The sequence below is a fragment of the Protopterus annectens genome, chromosome 14.part0 (genome assembly GCF_019279795.1).
Source record: "Protopterus annectens isolate FY-2018-M chromosome 14.part0, PAN1.0, whole genome shotgun sequence".
In the NCBI taxonomy this organism is placed as follows: domain Eukaryota; kingdom Metazoa; phylum Chordata; order Ceratodontiformes; family Protopteridae; genus Protopterus; species Protopterus annectens.
In genome coordinates this window covers 1,055,865,573-1,055,885,232 of record NC_056748.1, presented here as the reverse complement: position 1 = coordinate 1,055,885,232, position 19,660 = coordinate 1,055,865,573, and positions in this window count along the sequence as shown.

The following is a 19,660-nucleotide window of genomic DNA, read 5'->3' as shown; positions in this document are numbered from 1 at the left end:
TAATTCTGTACTTTGGCACTTCTCTCTAAACATGACCTTTCTGAAAAATTTGAAGAGAGACTGTGGATGTAGTTCTCGCTTGGCTCCTGAAGACATAGCAGCACTTTCTCCTGACATACTGCAACTCATTTCAATACAAGAAATAACTGCTTCTGTTATCTAATGTACAAAATAAAACGGTGTCAAGTACTAATGACTTAGCCAATGGCCACAACAACATGCGTTCATTATGCTGACAAAAGAAATAAAACACTTCACAAATGAATGCATGCTCTGTTCTTTGCTTTGGCATGTTGCAATTCCTTTACAAAACTGTCTCTGTCTGTGGGTGCTATACTTCAATCAGCCTACAGACATCCTGTCATTACACAGCATTTTCTGGAGAAATAAAGGGCATAGGAAAAACTGTAAACATTTTGTACGCAATGACAGATATCACAATGTACAAATAGCAATGCTAGGACTGGGAAGTATTTTTTACTGCGATAATTCCACATTCACAATCTTTCTTTAAATGTTACTTTCACAAATTGCATATCTTGAGACTGTACAACCAGTTAAATTGTTCAGTTTTGTTAATCTTGACATAAGCTGTAACATGACATCAAGAAATTCCTCTGAGCACAACAGCATTGAAATAGTTTCAGACCAATGATAACTTACCCTCCCTACCAGGATAATGAACACTACTGCTTACTCCATGCTGAGGTTATCTCTGTATGTATCTTCTTGTGCAGCTCCACAAAATTTACAAGGCAAGATAACAATCGCAAAGTTTTCAACATCATTCAAGATCACTGTCCATATTAACATACAGCACTGTGTTTACCTCCCTGTATTTTAAAAATGCAATCAATTTAACAGTTATTTCAGAGACCTTTTTAAAATGTGTTGAGTTGGACTTTCCACTAAAAAAATACAATAAATAAAATTGAATATTGGGGCTCTTTGGTACGATCAAACCAAAAATTAAAAAAAATATAATATATATACCTCTCACAGACTTCTTGTCAATACCAGTTTGGTGCTGGAGTTCAGAACTCTGCACAGTCACTTCTTGAGTAGAAATTGAATAGGAATTCTGAATTCCGCAAGTTTCTCACAACACAATCGATGCTCTGAAGTTTTAACTAAAATGCGCCTAACTCAACTACAATAGCGATATATTTGGAGGACCAATTGAGGAGATTATAAAATCACCTGACTCTGCAACCTCCAATCGCTTTTCCGATGTAGTTGAGTTAGGCGCGATTTTTGACAACATTGATTGGTTGTGAGGAAAAGGAACACAAACTGAAATTTTCAAAATAATGTACGGTACCATACTGATCATGGAGACTAATTTCATTAATATTTGAATGATGTACACAAGTTAGAGACTCTCCTTTCACCATTAATAGGATTACATTATGTAAGGGTCTTTAATTTTATAGCAACAGAGAAAAAGGAAATGTTTTACACAGGCCTACACTGTGCTTGGGAAGGGGGACTGGGGAGACTTCTCGGATATCCATTTACATCCTTGGCTGAACCGTTCTAATCTGCTATTTATTTCCCCCTCACTTTTGAGTTGTAAAGTAAGGAAGAAGACTAGTATTTCCATGGGTCAAGTTATAACTGGTTTCATTCCCTAAACTGGGAGAGAATGGGTAGCAGCTTTACTTACCGGTATCCCTGAAAGCAATCTGGCTGATTAAATCTTTCCGGTAAGCTGCCACTGACTGCATAAAAATCAATTTGGGAGATGTTTTTGCAGATTCTGCAGCTTCACCCTGAGCCTTTTCAATGTCCATTCTCCCTCTGGTCAAGTTTATACCTTACACGTAAAGAAACCGTAGAACACTAGGCCTCTATTATTGTAGCTTGTAGTTTGCTGTCAAATGGCTACTCTGATTTTAATCGGCAGATTAGTATTAAAAAGATACAACTAATGGAATAATAGACAAGAGAGCTAAACAGTGTTTTGTACTATATAGATTTATTTTCCCCATGTGACCATGTTTGTGTGATCATTAAGAACCATAACAGGTGATCCGCTGTGGCAACCCCTAAGCCGAAAGAAGAAGAAGAAGAACCATAATCAACCAACACCACTAGTAGCTCAGGAACACCCGTGCATGCTGCTGTTTTGTAGGAATTGCAATGATGTTTACATACTGTGAAGTTAAATTTGTATTGGAAGTAATGCATTTGTATAGTGGCTGGTGCAATGCAGATCTTTATTCTGAGTTATTATTTAACGCACATCCGTTATCAGCTAAGCTAGAGTGTTTGCCCCTGCAAACATAGCAGAAAGCATTAAATGCATGCTGTAGTACAGAATGAGTCAATCTGAGTTGTTGGCAGTTATTTAGGTAGCAGAACTTCCCATTTGCAGCAGGAGGTACTAAACGCAATAAGGTTTTTGGCATATAAAATGGTGAGATCAGTGGGCTGCAGCTATTCTTTCTAAACCTACCACCCTAGAACACAAAAAAGTAAAAAAACTAAGGGTAATGCTGCTCAATGCCAGAAGTCTCAATCTCAAGATGCACGCACTCGAGGCCCTTCTCAGTATGGAGAACATCGATGTCTGTGCTGTGACAGAAACCTGGTTCAAGGCTCCTGAGAGCACCCCAGCACTAGCAGGTTTCACCTCATATCATGCGTTCCGGCCCCAAAATCCGGACAACACCAAGGAGGGGGGGTGTCCATATTCATAAAGGACACCCACACCTCAAGGTTGGTGGCAACGCACGATGCATCGGAGACCATCCAGGTGCAATTAACCATAGGCAAGACTGCTCTGCAATTTGTAGCATGTTACAGGCCACCCTCTCAAACTCAGGAACCTCACATGGCCTTCCTGAAAACAATGGAGGGGATAAATGTATCTCCAAACACTATCATACTAAGTGACTTCAACTACCCTAATATAGACTGGGAACACTACTCAAGCCCAAACACTCTAGCCCAAAGGTTCCTGAAGTTCATAAACTCAAATGCCATGGAACAACTAGTCACCATCCCCACAAGAGGAGAAAACATACTTGATCTCATCATCACGAACATGGGATCACAATGTTCAACACCGGAAGTATACCCCTCACTGGTGAGATCAGATCATAAACTAATCTCGCTGGAGGTCCTCATCCCGCCCCCACCTGAAACAAAAAGACCACAGTGAAAAACTTCTCAAAAGCAGACTTCACACTTCTAAAACTAGTGTGGTCTCCTTTAAGGCCCCTGAGCCAGTGGTAAACATTACTCAAACCGCTGAATCACTTACAAATGCCTTCTACCAGCACCTACAGGACTGCATGGATCAGGCAATCCCAAACAAAACTAAGACTCTTTGTACCAAAGGCAAGCGTCCAGTCTGGTGGACCCCAGCCATAAACAAGCTCTACAACAAAAGGAGGAAGCTACTACAAGATAGAGCAAAATCCTTGAAAGGTAAGACACCTTTGATCATTATAACTAAAAAAGAGCTCTCATAAAATCATCCAAGGCAAACTTTGAGAGAAAAATCGCCAAGGACTCAAAAGACAATCATAAGGCCTTCTTTAGCTATGTTAGAAACCTAGGAGGAAACTCCCAGATATGCTCAGAATTAGTTCAAAATGATGTGAAGATTACTGAACCTACACACATTGCCAACATACTGGCTGACAGGTTCAGTGCAAACTTCTCCCCTTCCCCAAAGGAGAGATATCTATACCAGAGGATTGTAGCCCCAAACATCTCCAACGCCCAGGTGAGAACTGCTCTCTCCAAAGTAAAAAACACAGCATCCATGGGACCGGATGGTGTCCCCGGCTGTGTGCTCCATGAACTCAATGAGGAATTAAACCCGCAGTTAGGACAGCTGTTTAATCTTAGCCTCACCTCAGGATACGCACTCAAGGAGTGGCGCCGGCGACTGTGGTCCCACTTCACAAGGCGGTGCCTCCACCGACCCTGGAAATTACTGTCCCATTAGCTTGACAAGCCTTATCTGCAAAGCCATGGAGAGGATCATAATGGAACTCATAAATAAAGACATAAGGAACTTGCAGACTTTGGATCCAACCCAGTTTGGCTTTGTCAAAGGCAGATCATGCCTTTTAAACTTGGTTGACTTTTTCGAGACAGTCACCAAGGCCATTGATGAGGGAAAGGCAGTCCATACAGCCTACCTTAACCTGGCAAAGGCCTTCGACACAATACCCCACTCAGGTATCATCAAAAAACTCATCAGCTTGAATGTAAACCCATACATCACAAGATGGGTTGCAAACTGGCTAAGTGACAGAACCCACAGGGTCAGAGTTGCTGGAGCCATGTCAGACTCAAAGCCTGTCACAAGTGGTGTCCCAGAGGGCTCAGTCCTGGGTCCACTCTTGTTCGGCATCTACTTTTCTGAAGTACAAGCAAACACAGGAGGGTTATGGCTGACAAAGTTTGCAGATGACTGCAAACTGGGCCATAGTCGAAAACACATCTGACACAGATATCCTTCAGAAGGGCCTCAGAGAAGCGGATAACTGGTGCCAGAGCCATGGCCTAAAGTTAAATGCCAAGAAATGCATAGTCATACCCTTCGGGAAAAACAAGGTTACCCCTAGCTACCATATAGGTGGCAATCCACTGAGCACAGAAGAAGTCATCAGGGATCTGGGTTCCCAAGTTGCCAGTAGCCTATTGTTTGACACTCATGTTGTTAAAGTAGTTAGGAAAACCTTCTACATTGCCCACCTGATCATGAAGGGATTCACATCTAGATCAAGGGAGGTCATCGTCCCCCTGTACTCATCACTCATTAGACCTATGATTGAGTACAATGCCCCATTCGAATGTATCTGACCAGACACCTGCAGCAGCTGGAAAGGCCCCAAAAGTTCCTCACCAAAAGGATAAAGGGTCTCAAAAATATGTCTTATGCTGCCCGACTGAAAGAACTCCAGCTCTATTCAGTCTCATACCGCTTGCTCAGAGGTGACCTGTGCCTGACATATAAGGCCACGTCAAACCCTGATTTGATGAATATGCTTCACCTCAAAAAATCTAGATCCCTCAGAACCACAAGGGTGGGAGACTTAAACCTTGACACGGTTATTAATAGAACATGCTGGAGGGACAGATTCATCACCCAGAGACTCCCTATGCTGTGGAACAAAATCCCGGTACATGTGAGGCAGAGCACCTCGCTGGCCTTGTTCAAGAGGAATCTTGACCAATGGATGGGGGATCGCAGATATACCCCAGGGATTACTTCAGTGTCACTGCTTGACAGAGGCACAGCAAAATAATAGGCATAGTTTTATTCAAACTAAAGGGGTGGCGAAAGCCAAATAACTATGGGCTAGGCTTATAAATGCCCTTGGGCAGATAGCCTAGTATGAACCTATGAACCTATGAACCTATGAACCTATAATGGGTGGTGTAACTGTGCAACATTTGCAGTACAAGCTGTTTGACCTCATCTGGCAAGGCGCCCATGTTTTGCTATTTGAACTTGGCAGTGAACTCAGAAATGTAGTCCATTTTACGGAGTTAATTTATAAGACATGTATTAAGGTTACTGAGGAAAGAAGCGGCTATTCTGATTTAGTTGTTAGGTGCAATTTCTTCTGGGTCTCAATCAGGGAATTTCAGTAAAATTCACATCTGTGAAGCGTTGCAGAATGATTCTAAGTGAGTTAGACCTTTTATTTCATATTCTTTCAGCAGCAGTCTCTCTGCTAATGGGGGCATTTTCTCATTCTATCAGCACAAACAAAAAATGCTGCAGGTCAGCATTATAATACATATCTTCATTTTGAAGAGGAAGCAGACTTCCCTTTCACTGTATCTAAAAAATCTCATTGACTGTTGGATTTGAGATAATTAAAATGGAAATAGTAGTTAGGCACACTCTCTACAACATAATTAACTTTCATATTATGTCAATAACACCGACTACACACTATCTGTTCTTCTTTCATAAGGAAACTTTCTTCCTGATTTGAGCCAGGTTTATTTCCCGATTCATACCTCTCAACAACTGTTCATGATTTTCATTGAAGTCCCTGATCTTGACTCAAATTTTAGCTCTGCTAGGATGGATGCTGTGGGTGCAAGGCAGAGAAGGGAAATGTCGCTTCAGGGGTCAAAGCGAAGAGGGCTCAACACTAGCATGTCCCTTGCCAGGAAGGGTGCCAACAAAATCTGTAAATAAAATCTGTGATATGAAGGCATAAGCATAGTTAAACCTCCTCCATTCAGAGTCAGGGACACATAAAGAGCTGGAAACACTTTTAAAATATTAGCATTATTAACTTCAGAGGTTGACCAAATAAGAATGTAAATTAGCAAACATATAGGAAATCTATCCCAAGTACTGCCCTTATTTATTAAGAGCAATCCACATTTCCCCAAAGATCGGCAGTTTTCTGACCAATTAGGAGGAATTTGAGCCAAAACCAGGGAGCGTTGAGAGGTATGGGTTGTTACAAGTTTCGTGTAACAGGGAAAAGTTGAGAACCAGCTACAGCACACATGCGCTCCTTTGCAGCTCAGAGTTCGGGCGGCAGCCGTTTTCATTGTAAAGCAATGGCGCACACTTGTCATCTGTTGGTAGTGCCTTCCTTACCACACATCCTTTCTCAATATGATAAATTCGTCTCCATGACAGCACAAAAAAATATATAACTTGAAACCAAGGTTCTAATCATTAAATGATGGACAAAAAGGGGCGACGCGCACCCCTGCGCCCATGCCTAAATCCGCCACTGCAACAACTTGTTTATGGTGAGGTGCACATGTATGAGTTTCAGTGGGTCATCACTAAGGGCTTTTCATCCAGAAAAAAGGAGGTCATTGTCCCACTGTACTCATCCCTCATTAGACCCATTATAGAGTACAACGCCCCATTTGGTATGTACCTCACAAGACATCTGCAACGGCTGGAAAGGCCGCAGAAATACCTCACTAAAAGAATCACAGGCCTAAACAGATGCCCTATGCTGACCATCTAAAAAAACTCCAGCTATATTCTGTGGCATATCGTCTACTCAGAGGAGATCTCTGCTTAACATACAAGGCCATGCCAAACCTTGTGCTGTTGGACATGCTCCACTTAAAGAAATCCCTCAGAGCCACACGCTACAGGAATCTAAATCTTGTCATCACAATGAACAAAACATGCTGGAGGGATAGGTTCCTGACCCAGAGACTCCCCATACTCTGGAATAGACTGCCCATACATGTAAAACAGAGCGCCTCCTTGGCCCTCTTCAAAAGGAACCTTGACGATTGAATGGGAGATAGGAAATTCACCCCAGGGATCACATAAGTTGCCCTGCTAGACAGGGGTCCAGGGAAGTAAATCTTGTGGGAAGAAATATCCAGGGAATTGTTATGGCTAGGCTTGTATGGGCTCTAGGGCCGATAGCCTAGTACCAACCTATGAACCTATGAAACTATACATTTTTAACTAGTCTGGATGTGAGACTGGTTTTAGTAGTTCCCTCTTGTGTAGTAGCTGGTCTAAATAAGTGAAAGGCATTATAACCTTACACTGCTTGGGTACTCTCAGTGACTTTAAATCATGTCTCTGTTGCTACACAGATGTATACACTCTCTAGGGAGAGGAAGGCTTGCAGGAAGTGGAGTTTCTTGTTAAGACTTCTAGCATTGAGAAGTACCACCTTAAGATATTCCTTCATAGGTTCAGTTAAGTCAGTGGATTTATCAGTTTGGCATTGCCTAAAAAAGGCACTATGGGGGTGTTAAAGGTCTTTGCCAAAATCTCAAAGTCAACCATGTCCTCCCATCAAATATCTTAACCCCCCCCCCCCGGATTGACAAGAGAAGCTAAGCCAATTGTTAAAACCAATCATTTTCTGTTGATAATGTGGCATCTTCCTTGGAGAAGATAGTGTGCTTCTCAGTGCTAGGCTCATACCTGTCTGAAACACATAATCAGCGAGCTTGATCATGTCTCATTTCATATAGCCAAGGGAGGTATGTCTCAGGTCATTAACACCCATATTGGCTATGACAGTCATACTGTACTCAGTCTGGTGAGAAGAACATTGGTGTGCCTCACTACGGAATCAACAATGACCATGAAATTTGGCAGTGTGCCAGTTTGCCTTAAGGGCTTAGCAGTGGAGGCATTGGATACAGTGTTACTATGTATACCCATGGCTAGTGTTTTAATGGAGTGTTTAAGTGATGGCTGGGTTCCACGTCTAACCATCGAAATTTCAAAACATCGAAATTCTGATCATCAAGACTAGAACATTGAATTTTGAACCATCAAAGGTTAAAAGTCTAACCAAAAAAAAAAAAAAAGAAAAATAAATGTAAACAATTGCATGAAGGGGGGCTTTGCCTCCTGCACCCCCATGTGGGGGGCTGCAACCCCCACGCCCCCTACTTTAATAGTCCAACTCCGAGACCGCATTACAGTGGAGTAAAGGGAAATCTCCCATTTAGCGCTATATGCAGAAGCGCTAAACGGGAGATTTCCCGTACCCTATCTGTAGTGCCATCACACAGATGGCACATAGACACATACAGTATGCAGGGCACCTTGGTGCCCTGCAAATACACAAACATTCTCCCACATACACTTACCTTTTTCTTCCCCTTCAAACCTCCGATGTTTTAAAACTCAATGTTCTGGTCTCAATGATCTGAACTTTGATGTTTTAAACGTTCGATGGTTTGAAGTAGAACCGATGGTTGAGGACTCTTTCTTTGACTGTACTGTGAAGGAGGTCTTCGTATTTTAGGAAGTTTACCTCTAAGATGTGCAGGATCTTTACCCTGTGTAGTAGGCATAGTGCAAGCATCACTGACAACCTCTATAGGATTAGTTTTAGATGCATGAGAGAGTTTTGCCTCTGGTTTTAAAGTGTATTTACACCTCTCACATACTGTATCTGTTTTATTAAGAATAAATGGGTTCTCAGTGTACATGAGGCAATTGCTACAATGCCTCACAATACCAATCTCAACCAGACTGGTCAGAGAGAGAGTCAGGAAGTACATATCCATGGCTACTGATCTACTAGGGAGGAGTGAGTAAAAACATTAATAAGACTAGGAACTTGATGATCAATGCTCAGCTATGAGCAAACCAGATGCTCTAGTAGTAAAACAATCTGTCTAGACAGTAATTCCACAAGGGTGTAGAGCATAAACCTTCCTAATGCAAAATAACTGGTTTGGAGCTCAAGTGCTTAAACCAGAACAAAGACACTTAGAATAACAGACACAGTAAGCCTTCACCAGCAATTCCCAGCTTAGAAGGGTGAAGGCTACCCCCTTCTCCCACAAGACTGTAGACCACAAATCTTCTTAATGTAAAATAACTGGTTTGGAGCCCAAGTGCTTAAACCAGAACGAAGATACTTTTAGAATAACAGACACAATAAGCCTTCATCCAGCAATTCCCAACTCAGCAGGGAATAGGCTATCCTCTCGTGCCACAAGAGTGTAGACCACAAACCTTCCTAATGTAAAATAACTAGTTTTGTAGCCCAGGTGTTTAAATCAGAGCAAAGACACTTAGAATAACAGGCACAATAAGCCTTCACCAGCAATTCCCAGCTCAGAGAGGCTACTCTCTCCTCTCACAAGAGTGTAGATCTCAAATATTCTTAATGGAAGATAACTAATTTGAAGCCCAAGTGCTTAAACCAAAACAAAAAAGGCTTAGAATAACAGTTATAATTTGATCAGGCTACTAATAAGCAGTAATAAATGCAGCAGATTAAATGCAACTGAATCTTTAAGGAGCATGCAGCAAAAAGCTAAATAAAGTAATAAAGTAGGAAAAAGCACAGATACAGTAAATGCAGTTGAATAAAGTTCATTTGTTTAATAAGTGGGAAGGGAGGAAACAGAAGATAATTCAAGTTAAAAAGACAATAGTCAAGCAGAGAACAAGTCAAACAAGCACTACAGCTAAATAAAGACACCTCTAAATATTTCCATTTAAATTAGGAATGTTATTTCTCAGCTCCTCCCACTAATTAGCTGGATGTTATTCACTGTCCGCAAAGAATTTTTTTCTAACTCTTCTAACTGACAGTAGCCAAGACCTCTTAAAACTCCAAAAGAGCAAAAGCAAAATACAATATAAGAAGAAGACTCTGCTGACATTGATATTTCTGATCCTTATTATTTATTATTTATTTATTCCAGTTTGGTGACCGGGGAGGTCCACTGGACTCGAGAGTCCATTTTCAGTGGAGGCCCGGGGAGAAAAGCTCCAGATAACAAATTACAAATAATGTTTACATTGTTAAGCTGTGAAGGTTCACATAACAAGTACATAACATATAGAATTTTGTTGATTCTGACTCTGCTGAGGTTGAATGTTGATCCTTCTGTTGATACTGACTCTGCTGACCTTGATATTGCTGATTCTTTTGTTGATTCTGACTCTGCTGAGGTTGAATGCTGATCCTTCTGTTGACTCTGAATCTGGTGACCTTGGTATTGCTGATACTTTTGTTGATTCTGGCTCTGCTGATGTTGATATTGCTGATCTTTTTGTTGATTCTGACTCTGTTGACCTTTTTATTGCTGATCCATCTATTGATTCTGACTCCGCTGGCCTTGATATACAAATATATCAAGCACGGGCATTAATGCCCTTCTAGCTTGAAAATATACAGAAATACTTGTTCCCATAATAAGTGTCCAGGCTGTTCTTAAAAATATCTCAACTAGTACTTGCTTTAATGTAATTTGGTAGTCTGTTCCATGCATCAGCTGCTCTCTCAGAGAACCAGTTAGTACACTTCTCATTCCTATAGAATCTCCTACATTGGTTATCTGATGATTCTCTAACCCTTTTTGATAACCCCAGACATTCCCAGAGGTAGTTGTCTCTAAATGCCCTGTATACCTGAATAAGATCTCCTCTTAGATATCTATAAGAGACACTGTACAAGTTCAGATATTTTAGTCTTTCATTATAACTTAAATTTTCACATCCATGGATGCCCTTAGTATAGTTCCGCTGTACTCTTTCCAGTTTACTCATGCTTGTTTCCTTATAGGGTTTCCATATTGTTATTCCATACTCACAAACCTCTCAACATCTTAATGCAAAAAATCTGGACAAAGCTCGGTAAAATGAGAGGGGGGCAGAGGCCCAAAAACAGGGACAGATTTTAAATATTGCTCTTATAGACTTTGAAAGTTGCTAGAATAACAGGATTTGTTTTAACATACATTTTATGAAGGGCTTGAAGTCTGAAACTCAAAAGTATGTCATTATTTAGTGACTTCAATCCTGAGATCACCCCAGTGATTTGACAGGAAAAAAGAGGAACAGGCCAAAAATATGAAGCAAAAATCTGGACATTCTGTGAAAATTTGCACAGTTGAGAGCTATGCATTCTCAGGTTTGGGTCTAATGTAACTAACAAACAATGACTTTATCATTTTTGATTTCCTAGACTTTATAAATCTTTTTGTACAACCTATAGTTCTATAACTATCATTAACCAATTGGTTGATATGATTAGAAACACTCATAGCTTGGTCTACCCATATACCTAGGTCCTTAAACGAGTCAACAGTTTCAATCACTATGTGCTGTATTAAATATTCGCCTTTCAGTTTATGTCTCCCAAATCTCATATGTTTAGATTTTGATGTATTTATCAGAATATTATTTTCCTGTGCCCAAATGGTCAATTTAGTCAAGTTATTTTGCAGACATGCCCTATGTATAACACATGTAATCAGTTTACCCAATTTCAGGTCATCAGCATATAGACTGTAGAACACCTCAGATGAAAAAGTTTGGTCTGAAAGATACAATCTAAATAAGTAAGTGCCTAGGACAGAGCCCTGTGGGACATCCTGTGTGTAACCAAGGATTTCACCTGTTCAGTTGCTGTATGATACTTGCCATGTAGCTATCCATCTTATCAAGAGTACATTGATACCTAGTTGTACTAATTTATTGATCAGTGTTTTGTGTATGACCCTGTTAAATGCTGAAGTTAAATCTATATAAATTACATCACAACACACATTTTTATTCATAGCTGTAATGATATTGCTATAGAACATCATGTTACAGGTGGTGGTAGATCTATTTTCAACATATGCATGATGATAATGGTTTCACATCCCAACCTATCCAATTCTGACAATAACTTGTCTAGTATTACCTTCTCCATTATTTTCCAATGACATGAAAGTAGACCTAAGGGTCTATATGACTCTGGGTTTGTTCTCCTCCCCTTTCCCTGAAAGACAGGTTTAATAAGCATGTGTCTCCAATCTTGAGGAATCTCCCCATATTTATATGACCTAGTGAATAATAAATATAATGGTACCTTAAGTTCTTGCTGAAGTATTCTCAGGTCATTGTTACTAATTATGTCTCCTCCCTGTGCTTTGTTTGGATACAGTTTGTGCAGTTCTTTTTCAATATAATCTGATTTGATTCCAGTATCTGGGGTTACCTGGATGTCACTAGGGCAATGTATCACCCCTTCTGTGGAGCTAAAATGTTTTGCATTAGATTTTGTAAATATATCTATAATCTGTTGTGTCTGAGAATAAATTTTAGAATCTGCACACAGTTTATCAATTTGTATGTCTTTACTCCTTTCACATTTTGTGTATCTATAAAAAGATTTCCTATTATGCTCAATATCTTTATATAAAATTTCTTCAAATTTTTCTTGATCTTGTCTCACACTATGCTTAATCTGTTTGTCCAGCTTATTTCATTTTTTAAAGTTGTAGTTCTACCTCTCTTCCATTTCTTATATTTTTTGTCTTTCACCTGAATCATATCTTTTTTCTTATGGAACTATATCCCCTGATGTTTTATGCCAAGATCCTGTTGTTAAACATTTTTTGCACTCAATTTTTCTTTCAAAACTTTCCATGTTCCATCTGCAGTTTTTCCACTGAAGACCTCACTCCAGTTAGTTTCATATAGTTACTGCTTTGCTTCCATACAATCTGTTACTAACCTTCTGTGCATTGGTTTAGATTTCAGTTTGGCAGAATTATCTAGCAACAAATTAACCTTTATAATTCCATAGTCACTGCACATCAACAGTGGTAAAAGTTGACTTGAAGTAACAGTAATGATTTTAGGAACACAAACAATGTCTAGTATGTTCCGTCCCCTGGTAGGTTTTTTAAAATCTGAAGCAATTGCCATTCCTGAATATACGTTGTGAATAATTTCCTTACTAACGTTGTTGAATCAATATTATTCTAGTCTGTTTCTAGTAAATTTAAATCCCCAGCTAATATTATTCTTCCGTCCTGTGTTTCATGCAAGAAATGTATGAATTCTTCTAGGTCATCTGCAGTTGACTTTGGTGGTCTATATACTCCATTAATAAATGTTCCATGGTTGTCTTTATTGTCACAGTTACACAGTCTATAGTGTTGGTATTGTCACTGAACAAGTTATAATCACAGCTTTCATGGCTATCTTTAATCCCTATTATAACTCCTCCACCTGATCCTTTGTTAGATTGTGTATTACAGTAAAAACATTTATTCCCCGACAGAACTGGTTTCTAGTCATTGTTCTTTAACCATGTTTCACAAACAATAACAACATCAATCTTGTGGAAATGTAGCAAATTTTCTGATAAAAAAACGTATTCTATTGATTCTGACTCTGGTGACATTGCTATTCCTTATCTTTCTGTTGATTCTGACTATGCTGGCATTGATATTGCTGATCTTTCTGTTGATTCTGACTCTGCTGATGTTGATATCGCTGATCTTTCTGTTGATTCTGACTCTGCTGACATTGATATTGCTGATCTTTCTGTTGATTCTGACTATGCTGACATTGATATTGCTGATCTTTCCTGTTGATTCTGACTCTGCTGACATTGATATTGCTGATCATTCTGTTGATTCTGACTCTGCTGATGTTGATATTGCTGATCTTTCTGTTGATTCTGACTCTGCTGACATTGATATTGCTGATCTTTCTGTTGATTCTGACTATGGTTTAACACATCATGATTTAATGGGCAACTATTTTTACAGGATGATAATAAAGTTGATATGTTTAATTACGGTAATGTTATTACAGATATTCACAGGTCTCAGTTTAAAAAGGGTTTTACCTTTGTTCCTGCCAGATGTGTGAATGTTGTTCAGAGTTTAATAACTTTCACTTAATTGTCTTCTACTGATATTATCAAATGCAGATGTATATTTGATCCCACTTGTTCCTGCTTTATCACTCTTTCAAAGACTCTGTAAGGAAGATATCAGAAGTGTTTTAGAGGAAAACATCCCTCAGAAATTATATAATCTTACACTAGCTGAATCTAAGATCTGATTAATAATAGGGTCTTGTGTATTATGGAACAGGATAAAGGAGGTAGAAATTATAAGTAATATTCGATATTGTGGAATTTTTTTCAGTGTTACACAAGTGTTTTTATTTGCCAGTCTCCTGCAGTAAGTTACAAATAGCATACAGGAATATTGACATAACATTGTAGAATTTATTCATAGAATGACATATTTCAGATACTATTTTTAAATTTTTGGTTGTAAGAAATCCAATTATTCCTACAATACTGGCATTCATAAAGTGCACAGTGATGTGAGGAACCAACCTCTGTGTCCAGCTATTGCTAATGGGGGTAGTAAAACTGAACCACGGGCTGTATTTGTCAACAGAACATTAAAAGGTATTTTTGGATAATTTTCCACACATCCTTCAGGATTCCTGGCACTATTCTGGATGTTTTACAACAAACAAGGTTTATTAACTTTTTGTTGCTTACAGCTGATATTCAGGATCTCTTTACGCTCATTCCACTGGATCAGGGAATGGACTGTTTTTGTTGTGTTGATTCTAAATTTGTATCACCAGTCAATATTGACATGTTATTTAGTTAAACTTTTGTGTTATTCTACCTAGATCCATACGTCTTTGTTTAACACCTTTATTGAATTATCACTTGTGGCATAGGCAAACTTACATTTATACAAAAGAACTCAAACCATATTAATAGGTTCACATTTACAAACATCATAATTCGCATTTATTTTTATATAAGCTAAGCAATATTACATACATTATTCAGTTCCTGCCTTCTTTTAAACCTGATTCCTCCTACAAAACATTTTCTGTATGCATTATTTACACAATTTCCTCTTTTTGCCATGTAATTTACTTCTATAATTTTTTTTAAGATCCCACTTTCTGTTCTTTTATCTCTGTTACAATATTTACTGCTTCAATTATAGTTGGTTTAGATTTTGCTTTCCATGTTCTAGTACTTGCTTTTCTGGCAGCCACCAGAATTAAACATATCGAGGCCTTACTGTATTTAGACAATTCAGATCCTTTATCCCAGCTCAAAATAATTCCTTAGTTACACTCATTTGCTCACCCAGTATTTTTGACATAGTACTCTGTAGGAAATTTTTAAAGTCTGCCAATTTATTTCACTCTCAAAACACATGCTCCCACTTACCTCCCCATTACACTTCTGACATTTGCCATCTGCCTGAGGAAAAAATTATTAGAATCTGCTTGGGGTATAAAATTGTGTATGCAAACACTTCTAGGCAAACATCCTAAATCTTTTATATTTGGTTGCTTATTTGGGAGCCATACATATGTCCTCCCATTGTTTCTTTGTGAACTGCATTTCTAATCTCTCTTCCCAATTTTTTTTCTGACCACTTCTGATTGATTTCTACAGTTCTTGTGCAATATTTGTATGCCCTACTAATTATCCCTTTATCAACAACAGCTTCTGTTCTAGATTCAGTTAAAAACTTAACCGGTGCAGGTCTTTAATTCAGGATTCTTCTGTCCCTTTTCTTTGTCTATACTCTGATATCAATCCTTGCTAGGGAAGGCAATGACTAGCCTGCAGTCCAAATGTCTTCCTGGCCTCTTCCCATTTTATTGTTGTTCCTTCTCTAATTATATGTTCCCAATACCTTGATTCCTTTGCCATCTTCCTGCCTTAAATTTCAGCCCCTCTTGTCTATTCTCTGTACCCCAATTGTAGTCATCCCTATTGGCAGAATCTCCTTTCTCCATTCCCATGTTGGCTTAGTTTTTAGGGTACTTACGTATTATCGCAACCAGATTTTCGGGGTTGCGAAATTCACTTCCTGGAATAGAAATGGCTTCAGAAAACACTGTTCGGTGTTTTTGAAGTCGTTATTGCAGAAAAAAGTTTGCAGTACCTTCAGGCTGTCACACTTTTCAAGAAACAGTCTTTCAGTTTTATGTGCATTATACACATGCACATTTGAATTGGATGCTCTCTTTCTGACAAACACAAAGCCTGTCATGAAGTATTACAAGCAGAGCTACTCACATGTGGGATTCTACATTTTTTTTGGTAATAAGGACATGTATGTCACCTGGTATGTCAATGGAAAAGATGTGTAGTATTCATACATGGATCAATGTGTGTCTTCAAATATGAAAGCAACTTACATATCGTGCGCCAAGTCCCACAGTGCTTTCAAGCCAATAAACGTAGACACGCAACCACTCAGCGCTGAACTCCATGCTCAATGTTTTTACAGAACACTGCCTACAAATCCTAAAAATTGTACATGATAATTGCCAAAAGAAGCACTACCAATATCCCAGAATACTTTTGAACACTTTACCCTTCCATAATACATTTCTTTTTCACTTGCTTACTAAACGTCTATAAAGTAGATTGTATCACAAAATCTGGTTGCAATAATACGTAAGTACAATTTTTAGTATACTTTCTGCTACTCTGTGAATAAAATATTCTGCATGACTGCTATCATTTTCCTTAAGGATCTTGGTCCAAAATCCCACTCTTTCCTTATTTCTTGAATAACTCCTCTGCTTCATCATTCCTTTCCACTTTGAAATGTAACTTTCTCCTTGCATTATATATGAGTCTTAACTGTGTAGCTCTAAAATATCCCTTCAAATCAGGTAATCCTAAACCTCCTTGTTCTATTGGAAGGAACAGCGTATCCCACTTGACCCTTGCCCTTTTCCCCTTTCAAATAAAATCCTTTAACTCTTTATTAATATCAACAACTTCTCTGTTTGATAAGAATATGCCTGACGTGTATAAAACTAAAGGGACCAAAAACATTTTTGCTACTTGTATCTCGCTATCCATATCCATAATCAAGAGCTTTGAGTTTCTCAGTTTCTCAGTTTCTCACTTTCTGTATTATCTTTTGTTTAGTCTTTTCCCAAATATCCTTAGCTGCCATAACTGAATCATTTATGGGTATTGCTGAACCAGTTATTATGTGGGTACATCGTTCATAACTATAGCCTTTCTTTTAGCTTCATTCATTTTATATCCCCCCAAATCCCTGGAACTGTCTCAGAATATTCTACAACACTAGATGTCCTTTTCTGGTTCCATCAGGTACAAAATAAAGCCATCTTTCTTGAACGCCATAGCAATTATATCCTTGAATTTCAGAATCCTTTATTTTCTTTGCCAGTGATTCTAAATATAATGCAAATAACAAAGGAGAAAGATTACCTGATTCTTTTGTTCAGACACAACTTATCAGACAGGATTTTTTGCCTCTGATTTCTCATATCTCCTTCTAATTAACATTATCATTATATCAGGAAATGCAAATGCTTCCACTGCCCTACTCATAGAATCTCAGCAGTAATTGTTTACATTCTGCTTCCCTCTGAATCATCATTGTTCTGATAATGTTATCAAATGCTTGCCTCCCCTCCACAAAAAAAAAAAAAAAAAAAAAATTGAACCAATATCTGTCAATTTTGGCATCACCTTTGCCATTCTGTTAGTTATCATAGACATAAGCACTTTATAATCATGGTTTAAAAATTTCAATGGGCCTATATGAAACTTGGTCAGATCGGTCTTTACCAGTTTTAGGTATTACAGCCACCACAGCTTTTTTCCCAGGATGTTGGTGCTTCCTCTTCTTTTAAAATACTGTTAAACAAAACCTTCAAGATGTTTATGACTTTCTTCTCTCCTAGCTTCCAGGTGCCACTGAAATACTATTTCTGGAGACTTTCCTGCATATTAGTTGTAGATCACCATTTTTATCTCATCTCCTCCTATCTTAACTGTTACGTATTGAGCCTCATCTACCTCTAACCTTGGCATATTTAAGTCTTCCATAAATATTTCCATTTGTGCTTTTTCTTTATTTCCCCACTTCTCTGCTTTATGCGAATGTTCATAAAATTTCTGAAATATCTCTAATACCTGTACAGGATAGCTGATTATTTTTCTTGTTATAGGCTCCCTGTGTTTGGCAATGACCCTTTCTACTTTCTGTTGTCTAAGTCATTGCATGAAAAGTTTTTGTGCTCTGTAGTTATCAAACATTTGTTTAAAAGCACTCTTTCTGAACTCATGCCTTATTTTCTCTTTAGGGAATGGGCGATCTGTAGATTGCATGCTAATTGGAGAAGGAATGTTCTCCAGCAGGGCGTTAATCTACAGATAATGCCCTTAGAAAAATGAGTCTGCTACTTCTCAGCAGCCTATCAAGCTGCTGTGGAGCTCGGACTGAAGGTAACCTAATGGCTGCCATTATTTTACTCTTGTTAAGCACTTTTGCTGTTTAGCAAGTGTAAAAAATAAATAAACGAAACAGAAAAAGTGTGTGTGTGTGTGTGTGTGTGTGTGTGTGTGTGTGTGTGTGTGTGTGTGTGTGTGTGTATGTGTGTGCATGCGAGTGTGTGTGTGTTTGTGTGTGCGTGTGTGTGTGCGTGTGTGTGTGTGTGTCAGAGATAGAGACAGAGACAGAGAGTGTCTGAAGAGTGAAAGTGATCAAGCCGTGGCAGCAGCAGCAGATTTGCATACCTCTTGACCTCACAATATTTGGATAAGGCCTAAGATAAAAGGTGAGCAAAGCCTCAAAATAGGAACTGATTTTAAATAGTGCTGTTGTAAAATCACAAAGTTACTTGAATAATAGGATTTGTGTTAGCATGCATTTTCTGAAGCACAAGTGTGAGTGAGTGACCACTGGCAGCAGAAGTAAAGAGATTTGCATACCTCTCAACCTCTTAGCTGAAGAAATCTAGACAAAACCTCAAATAATGGGGACCAAAGGCTCAAAAATAAGAACAGATTTTAATTATTGTTGCCATAAAATTATAAAGCTGCTTGAATGACAGAATTTATGTTAACATGCATTTTATGAAGGAAATAAAGTCTGAAATTCAAATATATGTAATTATTTAGTGACTTCAATCCCCAATGACTGGCAACAAACCAAACATTTTAGAAGTAAAGAACCCCCAAAAAAATTAAGTAAATAACTTGATATTTAAAAAAATGCTATATTTTGATGTATAATGCTTCCTCCAACACCATTTACATACACTATAGCAAGTTTGAAACATTAGGCGGAGGAAATATTTTACATATTTAAAAAATAATATAGTAATTAACAAAAATAAATAAGTAAAACAACAGTTTTACAGACAGCCCATTCTCTAAGCACAATAATGCCCTCCAGAGTGTTTGTTATTGTGGAAATAATGCCCTTCCATGGGTGTAGAAGCCCTCTACCTGTGAACTAAAGTTCAGAACACTCCTGGGTGAGTCTTATTCTCACAATAGCACACACCCTGCTGGGCATTATTGCTTCCTTAGCACTCTGTAATTGCACCTCTTCTTGTTCTGTCAGATTCCCCTTATATTGTAACAAT